The sequence below is a fragment of the Bos javanicus genome, chromosome 27 (genome assembly GCF_032452875.1).
Source record: "Bos javanicus breed banteng chromosome 27, ARS-OSU_banteng_1.0, whole genome shotgun sequence".
NCBI lineage: Eukaryota > Metazoa > Chordata > Mammalia > Artiodactyla > Bovidae > Bos > Bos javanicus.
Window position 1 is genome coordinate 16,334,589 of NC_083894.1, and position 12,770 is coordinate 16,347,358.

Here is a 12,770-nt window from a genome sequence, read left to right on the forward strand (position 1 = left end):
TCAGCCATTGGCAGAAAGGCAATCTGTGTCCAGTTTTTAAGCCATATTTTCCAAAGAAGATTATGGTCTCCTTATTCCTTAGCATAGTTCATTTGCATGGCTCCTTCACAGCTGGCATGGTTCTTTGGGCTTACTCTGGCCACCTCAAGCTTCAATAACTCCAAATTCCTCTAGTCTTCATTTGAAAAAAAAAAAATATATATATATATATATATATTCTCTTAATATATTCTCAATATATATATATGTGTATATATATTTACTTTTGTTTACCCTTTTGTTTGTTTCCATCTTCTCCATACTTTATTTTACTATTTCTTAAATTTTATTAATACCACTCCAAGTATATCAGTCTCTCCTAGGGATGTGACTTCTAAACTTCTGTGAGCTAACACTCACCACTATAGACTTAAAAAATATTCACAACCTAAAAGTTGAGAGTTATGTTTTATTCGGTGGGAATTTCTAGGACTTCCAAGCCCAGGAGGCAGCATCTCATGTAACCCTGAGAGAACTGCTCAGAGGAGGTGAGATGGGGAGCTAGGACATGGAGAAGTTTTGCAAAAAAAGGGAAGGGAGTCTGAAAAATCGAAAGATTATTGTAAATTAAAGAAAACCAGATATCTCAAGAAATGTAGTGTTTTTCTATGTGTGGGGAGATGCAGAAGTCTGGGCTCACAGAATTCATTCCTTTGATATACACCTCACCTATCTGGGACCAGTATCCTGAATTTTCACACCTGGGTTTCTCCAAGGCTCACCATAGGGAGTGGCTGCAGTCTGATGGCTGCTAGATGGCAGGTCTTCTTTCCTTCCTGAGTTCCCTCAGGGCTCACCAGCTCACCACCCATGGTGCTGTAATTGCTGATGACTGTGGCATCCTTGTTTACCACGTGGCAGGAAATATTCCACTTCTGACCCCAGTACTGTGTACACAGGGCTTCTCAAATGATGACTGTTGATGAAGTTGAGGATGATGGTGATTATAACCATTGCAACCTAAATCACTAATTTATGGTACAAATGCAGATAAAATTTCTTATTTTTTCTGGTCACCAACTTTATTTCTCAGATGCCTTATACAAAAGAAGCAGACTTTCTACCTCTCTGAGACCATACAAATTAAAGCCCTGGTGGGGTCACACAGAGTCGGACATGACTGAAGCAACGTAGCAGCAGCAGCAGGTGGCCTTGAGGGCTAAATGGTCAATTCTGAATTCCAGGGCCACAGAGCGAGAACAAGAAGGAAGCCTGATTTGTCTAGTTGCACAGGGGTTTTGATAGTTTTAATTGCTAAAAATCCATGCCATCTGGCCCAGTGAACACATCTCCACTTGCCTGGGGGTCCTTGACCACTTGGCTCCCACCCACACCACAGTCATGCCCTGTGCTGGGCTTCACGGCAGGGGCTCTGGGCTCAGCTGTGATCTTGTTCTACTGCTGCGTGTGTTTATGACGGGTGTGTGCTGGAATTGGGTCTCCACAGGATCCTAACCCTACGTCCAGCACTCTCTTCCCTCCCTGTCCATCCCCTTTCATGATGGGTGTGTGCTGGAATTGGGTCTCCACAGGATCCTAACCCTACGTCCAGCACTCTCTTCCCTCCCTGTCCATCCCCTTTCACTTCTATTGAGCCCGATGGTCTTTTCTCTCAGCAGGTCTTGGTGAGTGCCTCTCTGATGAACATATCAATAGGTTTTTCTAACTTTCATTCTCAGGTTGAAACGTTTTGCTCCCCCTCCAGCTCCCAGTGAAGATAAGAAAAAGTCATCCTTAAAGAATAAAATGAGCCTATCAAACCAACCCTTGATTGTTAAGTTGAAAGACAAAAATGTGTCAATCCAAGGAGTACAGGGGAAATAATTGTCTGAACACCATCTCTGGTTCAACAAAACAGTTCCTTTGCAAGTATATTTCTAGAGCAGAGAGATGCATCAGGCGCATGGGGCCGTGACACCGGCTAACAGCTTATCTAATAGGCCAGCTGTAATGACACCAGATCCACCAAGCAAATTTCATTTACTATTGCAGCTCCTTATTTAAATTTTTCTCCAGGAGAGAAAACACTGGCCAGTGATCACAAATCTCCTATTGGCTGGAGAGTTTTCTTTCTCATTGAAAATGACAAACCACCCTTCTGGTTTTTGTATTTCAAATCTATGACCTTGAATAAGGTGAGTCTATCCGCCAGGAGATGTGAGCTGTCAGGTCAGATTCAGAATCGTCCATTCTGAAAACCCCACCCTTGATTTGTGTTGGATTTGCCAGAGTAAAGCCAGTCAGCTTTCCCTGCATGATACTTAGCTTTCTTGCAAGTGATCTTTCTACAGACTGCCACACACACACACACACACACACATTCTAAGGGTCATGATTGGTGGGTAATAAATTCAATAATCTGAAAACTTCTAAATAAAGGGGAACAATCATGTATCCTGCTATTTCTTTACCAACCATATCAGCAAATGTCCAAGTAGTAAATGAGAAAGATTTACTCATAGAAATATCCCAGCTAGTAAATGGAAAGAAGTGATAGAATTAGAATATAGCCCTTTAGCAACTTTTCATAAATAAATGAGGGCTTCCCAGGTGGCACTAGCGATAAAGAACCTACCTGCCAATGCAAGAGACAAAAAGAGGCGTGGGTTGGATCCCTGGCAGGAAGATCTCCTGGAGAAGGAAATGGTGACCCACTCCAGTATTCTTGCCAGGAGAATTCCATGGACAGAGGAGCCTGATGGGTTACAGTCCATGGGGTTGCAAAGAGTTATACACGTCTGAAGTGACATGGCACACAGGCATGAATGAATGAATGTTACTGATAGTTAAAATGGCTATTAACACCACAAAAAGAGACAATCAGAAAGGAGCTTTCTCTCCATATTATGGTTGCCAGAGGGGAAAGGTGAGAGGAAGAGATTGTTAGGTGGTTTGGGATGGACATGTACACACTGCTATATTTAAAATGGATAACCCACAAGGACCTACTGGATAGCATAAGGAACTCTGCTCAATGTTATGTGGCAGCTTGGATGGGAGGGGTGTTTGGGGTAGAATGTTGGTCGCTTAGTCATGTCCAGGTGTTTGTGGCCCCATGGACTGTAGCCAGCCAGGCTCCTCTGTCCATGGAATTCTTCAGGCAAGAACATTGGAGTGGGTAGCCATTCTCTTCTCCAGGGGATCTTCCTGACCCAGGGATCAAACCCATGTCTCCTGCATCTCTTGCCTTTCAGATGTATTCTTTACCATCAGAGCCACCAGGGAAGCAGAATGGGACAGAATGGATATACACATATGTATTGCTAAGTCACTCTGCTTTCCACCTAAAACTATCACAACATTGATAATTGGTTATACGCCAATATAAAATAAAGTTTTTTTAAAGAAAACAAATAACTCTTCTTGATGAAGAAAACAACCTCTAAAGTGATCTTGCCTCTCCTCCCCAAATTAAATAAATCACTCAAGCAAATCACATCAAGTCTGTATACTCAACTACTAATTTGCAAAAACATTGAGGACAGATGAAAACAGACATTAGAAAACTTCCAATGGTCTGCAAAATCTAGACCACTGAAAGCACTGCAGGAAAAATAATCCACCTTCTTCAAGAAATAAAATGAGAGGGGGAAAGGAGATTATGGAGAATCCATAGATTAAAACAAATTTAAGAGCTATCTCAACGAATCACTCTAGAAGACCCCAACTAGATCCTGATTTGAGCAAACTAATTTTAAATAGCATTTATAAGACAAGTGGAAAAGTTAATATTGACAGGACATTTTATGAACTGAAGAATTATCACATTTTTATACGAGATGGGAAGTTGGTGGTTATTTTATTTTCAGAGTTCTTATCTTCTAGAGATACATACAAAAACACTTCAGATTAAACCTATATAAGTCCACACTTGCTTTAAAATAATATGAGTGTAGAGACTTGGGAGGGGGTGGATAAAACAAGATTGTCTTTGAGCTTAGAACTTTGGAAACAGGATGATGAGAATACGGGGATGATTATACCATTAAGTTGGAGTTGATATGTGTTTGAAATGGCTATTTCAATATTGGGTATTGAAAATACTAATTTTCATAATAAAAGTTTTAAAGCCTACAATAATAGCAGCAATTTGGAAATTCTCAGGCTTTACCTCTCATAGAATAGCCTATTCAAGACAGAACACTGACAGTCTGTGTGATGCTGTATGAACAAACCAGAGTTCTTTTTGTGGCTGTCAAATTCTTTTCATGACCTCAAAAAAATTGGGTAATAGGATTGAAGTATAGTGATGTTACATTTAGAACCACTGAATTTTAAAAGCTTCAAAGAAAATATTAATAACATTGTTAAGAAATGTTATTGCATACCATATGCAATAACATACCAATTGCAAATGAAGTTGTTTTTATGAGTTTTCTAGGGTGGTGGGTCAGCTAAAATTTATTAACGGGAATGAAGACTATAATTTTTGCCAGGTACACACTGACATCTCACATATTAAGGGAAAGACAGCAATAAAATGATATGAAAATAATGCAGAAAAGCTTTAAAATTTATCACATAATGGGTACAAAGAGTTATAATTCAAAATACATTTTCAGATTTGGGAGCTGCTCTGAGTTAACATATATATTCTATTTTGGTCAATGTTATATATTACCCTAAATGATCACAGAAAGGACTTAGATATAAATATATGGAAAGATAAATAGAAAGTGAATATCCTTTATTCTTTTACTTTCTATGATATCTTAAGGAAATATATAACATTGATTGAGTCTGACATATGTTTGAGATAATGCTATTACTTAAAAAGTAACTGTGGATAAATTTTCACTTGGATTTATTCATTTATGAATTAATAAACTTATTTATTTATCTTTGTGTTTGTCTTTTGGCAGGCTGGAAAACAGGAAACTCGAGTGACAGTGTTGAGACTGAAATCTGCAAGTCAGACCAGTAGTCTGAGAATACAGGCAAGATTTCAGTGTTAGCGTTACTTTGAAGTCAATTAATTATAAGTGTTAATTACATTTACAAAAATACCTTTACAGCAACATCGAGGCTTAGGTTTGCCCAAACAACTGGGCACTGTAGCCTGTCCAAGTTGACACATAAAATGAACCATCACAAGCACATTTTTTTAACCACGAGGTCTTTGAGTGAAAAAGACATTTGGGATCAAAGATTATTTGTGTTAATTGTGTAATAAATATGTTTCCAGCTTTTAGCCTTTGGAGCTATATTGATGTTATGTGACAGAAACGTCTGAGTGCCTAACACATCCCAAAGACTGTGTTTAGTGCTGGGCATGTTCATTGATCAAGTTTGACTTTGGTCTGAGAGTGTGTAAGGGTGTGACTCAACCTGGTTGCAGAAGCTGGGGGGAGGGAGGGATATATGAGAGGTTTTCGACTGTGACATTTAAGTCACATTTATTAATGTGACAGTAAGTCTTGGAGCAGGGACGTGACTTTGCCAGGTGAAGATGAGGATGGATGAAAACATTCTGGGCAGAGGGAAGAGGGTGAGCAGAGCCTGGGAATTCAAGGATAATCCTACACTAAGGATTTAAATTTTTTACCTTAAGGGTGATAACAAATACATATCGCAATTTATCCTATTATTTTCTATGAAGTCAGAGAATAAAAGAATATGATTTAAAAGAGAAGGAATGGATGGGAATTCCCTGGTGGCTAAGACTCTGTGCTTCCACTGAAAGGGGTGCAGGTTCACTCCCTGGTCAGGGAACTGAGATCACACGTGCCAGACAGTGTGGCCAAAAAAAAAAAAGAAAAATTAATTAAAAAAAAAGAGAGAGATGGAATAAATATAGTGTACATGTTTGCTGTTCTGTTTCCTCAGGAAATAGAACATTTGATGAAACAAGTAACAAAATGTCAGTTCATCTTTAGCAAACTGCAATTCCATTAAAATATGACTTTAGTCTAAAGAAACAAATGAATATCTAAAGTACTTCTGGTTATGACATTTTGTTGTTATGAGATTCTGGATCACTTCAAAATCACTGCAGTTTGTAGACCTCATTTTATGACCCCAAATTGTGTGGCTGGCTATTTGAATTTAAAAAAATCAGAAATTGCTAGATCAAGAACAGGTCTTTCTCTGGAGTTCAGCTCTGTCTTCCTAGTAGATATGACAACTACGAGGATGTTCTCATAGGAGGAATTCAAGTTGCCTTTCTCTTTTACTGTTAATGAATTGAGATAAATAGTTCTATTTGAAAAAAGATAAAGTTAGTGGGAAACAAGGAAGATGAGAATTGACTTTATTAAAGTAAAAAAATGCCTGTGAAAAATGACTGCATCCCTATTTTGCATGTCTCACAGTGCTGGCCACTGGTCATGTTTCTGACCAGTTTTTTTTTTTTAATTTTTATTGGAGTATAGTAGCTTTACAATGCTGTGTTAGCTCCTACTGTGCAGCAAAGCGAATCAGCTGTCTGTACACATACATCCCCTCTTTTTGGATTTCCTTCCCATTTAGGTCACCACAGAGCAGTGAGTGGGGTTCCCTGAGTTGTACACAGATTCTCACTAGCGTCCTGTTCTTCTGAAGGGTGCCCTTGCCCATCCCTGCTCCTCTCTTCCACTCTCCCCATCAAAGTACTCTCTCCTCTCAGCCAATGCATTAGTCAGCATTCTCCAGAGAACCAGAACCAATATGTGCCTGGCGCACAATGGGTGATCAACAAATGAACGGATGACACACATTTCTTTTATGCATTTATTCCTCATGCAGGTGTTCTATAGCTTTTACTTCATTCTAGTTTTACTGTTTCCAATTTTTATTTCCCTGAGTCAAACTTCTCATGCTCTGCCTAGATATTAATGATCTATACAAAAAATTGCCCTGATTACTATTATGTAATGACTCAACACTGCACATGTGTGGACATTGCTAAAACCCACAATATCCTTAAGAGCTATTTCCCGTAAGTGATTTGATCTATTCACTTCAGACTGTGCTTTCACTTAAATTGAGCGGTTATCCCAGACAGGTGGTCCTTACCAATAACAGGAACCAAGTTATTATAAACAACATCTAATTGCAAAACAACATTTGTTCTTTTACTGCTTTTTCTTTTATATCTTTTTGCTATACATTTTATCATAATTTTAGGGGAAGAACATCTGGTTCGAGTACTTTATTTTTAAAATGTGCCTACGAGACGTAAGATGAGAAAGAAAAAAATGTTATGATTTCCATTTTGAGCATATACTAGTTATTGGGAAAATAGTTGCAGAATATGTACAAGGTGTAAGGTAGGAAAGTGCAAGATGGAACCAGGATATCTGGTACCAGAAGTGCTCAAAAATGATAGGATATATAAAAGAACAGAGAGCCAATTTTAATTGGCTTCTCTTTGCTAAACTGGGGGCAATTTGAGCATTAAAATAAATAAATAACAGTAGTTACAAACTATATCCATTGAATAAATTAGAAAAACATAGAGCAATGTGAAATTCTGCAACTAGATCTGATTGTTGATGTGTCCGGTGGAACTAGAATACTATTTTCCTATTTTGCCCAGATCTGACAAAAGATAGTTGACAGTACTAGAGGGGAACCTTTTCAACTTTTTAACTTTTAAAGCCATTTGGGACTTCCTTGGTGGTTCAGTGGTTAAAAATCTGTGCTTCCACTGCAAGGGGCATGGGATCAGTCCCTGGCTAGGGAAGTAAGATCCCTCAGGCCACACAGCACAGCAAAACAAATCAAAAACCAACCAAACAAAAATAAAAACAACGTGCCTGCCATCTGAATCTCTAAGAAGCTATTTTGTCTGAAACAATCGCACTAGAAAAGGCTGCAGCCTTAGAGTGGAACACTTCTTTTTTCCAAAACCTGGGTTCACAGACTGAGGCATTAAAGGAAGTGCTGAAAGAAGCCTTCATTTTCCTCTCTTCTCTCCTGTGTGTCTTGCTTTCCTTTTCAATGAGACTCTGTGCACTAGAAGATTCTTAACTAGCAGAAATGGCCCTACTTGAACAGACAGAAGAGTATCCTAAAAGTCTTGCGCTATGGACAGCTAGCATGATTGAGGGAAAGCTAGCCATCCCACTAACTTCACTAGGAGGTAAACTCAAAGCAGAAACTACAAGAAACTGGGCATGTGACAGCAATGGATGTGTAAAATATCATATTATAATTTGTTCAAGAAAGTGGATGCCAGGGGTGGGGTGGGTTTCTCAATAGTATTGTTATGATTTTCTACCCTTGGGGTAATACGGAATGAAAAAAATGTCATGCAATAGTATTAGAGATGTTTACCTTCCAAGGAGATGTGAATCTAAAAAAAAGATTTAGGGCTTAAGGAAGCACTACATCAGCTCAATCAGGCTTCCAATGAGCAAAGCTTTGGAGTACACGAACCAATTCAGAATTATCCACACGTTGAATGAAGTAACTTTGGGGTCTATGGACTAGTCAACAGCAGGCTGTTTGGTCCAAAGGGAAATGTGGGAGAACAGGACCATAAAGGCTGGGACCCCTACTCTACTCTGTGCGGCATTGGCAGTCTGCATATTTCCGCCTGGGGGTCTGCAAGGAGATCAAACCAGTCAGTCCTAAAGGAAACCAACCCTGAATATTCACTGGAAGGGCTAAAGCTGAAGCTCCAGTACTTTGGTCGTTTGATACGAAGAGCTGATTCATTGGAAAAGACCCTGATGCTGGGAAAGATTGAAGGCAAAAGGAGAAGAGGGTGGCAGAGGATGAGATGGTTGGATGGCATCACCGACTCAATGGAAATGAATTTGAGCAAACTCTGGGAGATAGTGAAGGACAGGGAAACCTGGTGTGCTGCAGTCTGTAGAGTCACAGAGTCAGATATAACTTAGTGACTGAACAATGAAACAGCAAAAATCAAGCTCTGTCCCTTGGGTCTATCCTCCCCCTGCTCTGCGTATGAGGTTGATCTAGGGCATTACACAGAGAAGCTGTGGACAAGAAGAAGCTGTACCTTAACATCCATCGGGGAAGACACGGGAAAGAAAAGGCCATGGGTTAGCCTGTTCTATCCTCCCTGTCAATGGAGTTTAATGCCTAGATATCCTGCATGTTTAGTTGAGTTGTCCCTGTGGGAAGGGTTAAGAGGGAGGCAAACGGTCAGTTTTCACTCCAGGCACACTATGAGCTTTCAATGGAAGTTCCCACATTGAAGAGGGAAGGAATGAATCATTCTACATTTGGATAAAGTGATGAGTTTGGTTGGGATCTGAGGGGATCAGTGGGTGAGAAGGGCTCCCCCTGTGGCTCAGCAGTAAAGAATCCACCTGCAATACAGGAGACACGGGTTCAATCCTTGGGTTGGGAAGATCCCCTGGAGGAAGGCTAACCCACTCCAGTATTCTTGCCTGGGGAATCCCATGGACAGAGGAGCCTGGAAGGCTACAGTCCATGGGATCACAAAGAGTTGGACACGACTAAGCGACTGAGCACTCACACACATGGGTGAGAAATAAAATTAGAGAGAGAGTCCTCACGTGGTCCATTGACAGTGACTTGCTGGGGACTGAGGGCCGTGAGGACTGAGCCCTCTGACCCTGAGGAAAGGCAAGCAGAAGGGAAGATGGGAGGGGATGAGGGAAGGGAGGGGGGAGGCGAGAGGGAAAGGGAGGCCATGCTTCACACTTCCTCAGTCCTGAACCAACCCAGAGACCAGTAAAAGGAACCCAGCAGATGGAGAGAAGGTCAGCTTTTGTCACTGATAGAGCCGTTAAGAATATGACTTGATTCTAAGACCACAAAAACGCCTAACTCCCAGACCCCGCGTGCTATAATTTAATTGTCTGTGTGCTCCCCCACCAAAGAAACTCATATGTTGAAATTCTAATGCCCACTGTGCTGGTATTAGGTGAATCCTTTGGGTGCTTAGGGGATGAGAGTGAAGCCCTCAGAAGAGAGATTCAGTTCAGTTCAGGTCAGTCTCTCAGTTGTGTCCGACTCCTTGCGACCCCATGGACTGCCACACGCCAGGCCTCCCTGTCCAACACCAACTCCCAGAGTTTACTCAAACTCATGTCCATTGAGTCCGTGATGCCATCCAACCATCTCATCCTCTGTCGTCCTCTTCTCCTCCCGCCTTCAATCTTTCCCAGCATCAGGGTCTTTTCCAATGAGTCAGCTCTTTGCACCAGGTGGATTAGTGCCCTTATAAAAGAGATGCTTCCACGACGTGACTTACAGCCAAAGACAGACATTTATTAACTGGGAAGCAAGGTCTCACCAGACATAGAATCTGACTATGCGGGTCACCTGATCTAGAACTTCCAGCCTCCAGAACTGTGAGAGAAAAATTTCTCTTGTTCATAAGTCACCCGGTCAATGGTGTTTTGTTATAGCTGCCTGAACAGACCAAGAAACAGGGCTGGTCAGGCTCGCCCACCATTCTCAGGCAATGCTCAACTGACAGAGCCTAGGACCCTGCCGGGGTAGGGGGCAAGGGAGCTGGTGCCCTCTGAAGGAAAGAGGGGGCGGGGGGTTCTCTAAATCACACATGAGATAAGTTATTCCTCCTCACCTGGGGAGAATAAGAGAGCTGCCAATGAGAGCAGGGTGCTTGGGGAAAAATGCAACTGCATGAAAATCCAAAAAATCAGGCTGAGGCCACCATTTTCAGGAGGTGTACTTTTCTTGCCATTTCCTGAGATTCGGCCACTTAGGTACCCATAATTCTTCATGTTTTTATTCTTCTGGTTTGCCTGCATATTTCTGCAAGATTTCAACTGTGTTTGACATATGATACAGGTATTTTTAACTATAGCGTTTACATCCATCTCCCAGTTTTGCTCAAAATGGAGGGTTTTCCTTTATGATTTCCAGCAGGAGATGGAGAAAAATGATGATTTATACAGCAATGCTCAGACAAAAAACATCTACTTAGATATGTTTCAATTCATATTTATTGGAAATAATATTTTCTGTGGCAATCGGCTTTTGGTGAGTACACTATGTTTTATATAGAACAATTTTTTGAGACCTCATCCTCACGACTAATTGCAGTGTTCCTAGTACAGTGTAAAAACTAAGGTAACATTCTGTTTAATTAAATGTTCAATCATAAGGTGGAAGTGACAGTATCTTTGCCTCAAAAGCAAAAACTCTGTTTGCAGAAGTAGCAAAAACACATAGAAAATTTTAATTTCATTTGATCCCTAGTGGCTAGACTCTATTATTCATTAAATCACATTTGGCGGAGGGGTGGGGTTTACCCTCCCCACCTTTACAAATTTCAGCAACATTTTCTGGGGATGCAAGGCCTGGCGCCCTCTTCTGAGACCAGCCCGTGGCCTCTACCTTAAATAGTTTACATTCACAGGAAAGGATCATCACTAAGCCCAGCATGACCACAGTCTCAACACACATATATGCACCAAAGAGAATACTCAGAGAGCGATCAGCAAAGTACGTGGCACATAAAAAATGCATAGTTTAATTTCACCTTCAGTTTTGCGCTTCTGTATAAGAAAATAAACATTTGTTTCAGTGTCCAGTTAAGATGGCACCTAAGAAGCAAGAAAGAACACTAAGGCTTTGTAAAGGCAGTGATGGTTTCTCTTCCAGAAAGGGCTCTGCGTGAAGCGCTATTTGCCTGAACAAGTGTCCTTCAGGAGAAGGCAATGGCACCCCACTCCAGTACTCTTGCCTGGAAAATCCCATGGATAGAGAAGCCTGGTAGGCTGCAGTCCATGGGGCCGCTAAGAGTTGGACACGACTGAGTGACTTCACTTTCACTTTTCACTTTCATGCATTGGAGAAAGAAATGGCAACCCACTCCAGTGTTCTTGCCTGGAGAATCCCAGGGGCCGGGGAGCCTGGTGGGCTGCCATCTATGGGGTCACACAGAGTCAGACACAACTGAAGTGACTTAGCAGCAGCAGCAGCAGCAGCAGTGTCCTTAAAGTCAGAGATGATGTTTGAACCATTTGAGATGTTCCCACCTCCCAGCCTGCCATTTAGATTTTACTTAGGATGGATTCTGTTGATCCCACTAAAATTTCTGCAAATGGGTGACAGGACAGTGTGCTTTTTACACTTGTTATATGCTTTCTCTTCAGACTGAACATTTTTCAAAACTAGCATATTCAAAAGCAGAGACATTACTTTGCCAACAAAGGTCCATCTAGTCAAGGCTATGTTTTTTCCTGTGGTCATGTATGGATGTGAGAGTTGGACTGTGAAGAAAGCTGAGTGCCGAAGAATTGATGCTTTTGAACTGTGGTGTTGGAGAAGACTCTTGAGAGTCCCTTGGACTGCAAGGAGATCCAACCAGTCCATTCTAAAGGAGATTGGAAGGAATGATGCTAAAGCTGAAACTCCAGTACTTTGGCCACCTCATGCGAAGAGTTGACTCATTGGAAAAGACTCTGATGCTGGGAGGGATTGGGGGTAGGAGGAGAAGGGGACAACAGAGGATGAGATGGCATCACCGACTCGATGGATGTGAGTTTGAGTGAACTCTGGGAGTTGGTGATGGACAGGGAGGCCTGACATGCTGCAATTCATGGGGTTGCAAAGAGTCGGACACGACTGAGCGATTGAACTGAACTGAATTGACAAACACATTATGTGGCTGAGACTGGATACAACACTGGTTGGAGAGAAATAGAAAAACTAAAGTAGATCCATAACTCTAAAGAGTTCATTTAGTATGATTCCACATGAGAAATATTTTAAGTAAATGTTGCCGCAGAAGATGCAGTAAGATGTAGTATTTTGTTTTAAAAGTCAAATTTATTCTGCAA

At 41.2% G+C, this 12,770-nt stretch overlaps 1 long non-coding RNA gene across 1 annotated transcript in view; it reads left to right on the forward strand.

Moving 5' to 3' along the window:
- LOC133239893 (uncharacterized) overlaps positions 1 to 5,215 on the forward strand; it is a 31,383-nt gene extending 26,168 nt beyond the window's left edge. The window contains exon 3 of the long non-coding RNA XR_009734024.1: positions 4,902 to 5,215. This is a non-coding gene — a long non-coding RNA (uncharacterized LOC133239893). The remainder of the gene's footprint in view (positions 1 to 4,901) is intronic.
- Positions 5,216 to 12,770: the final 7,555 nt, after the last annotated feature.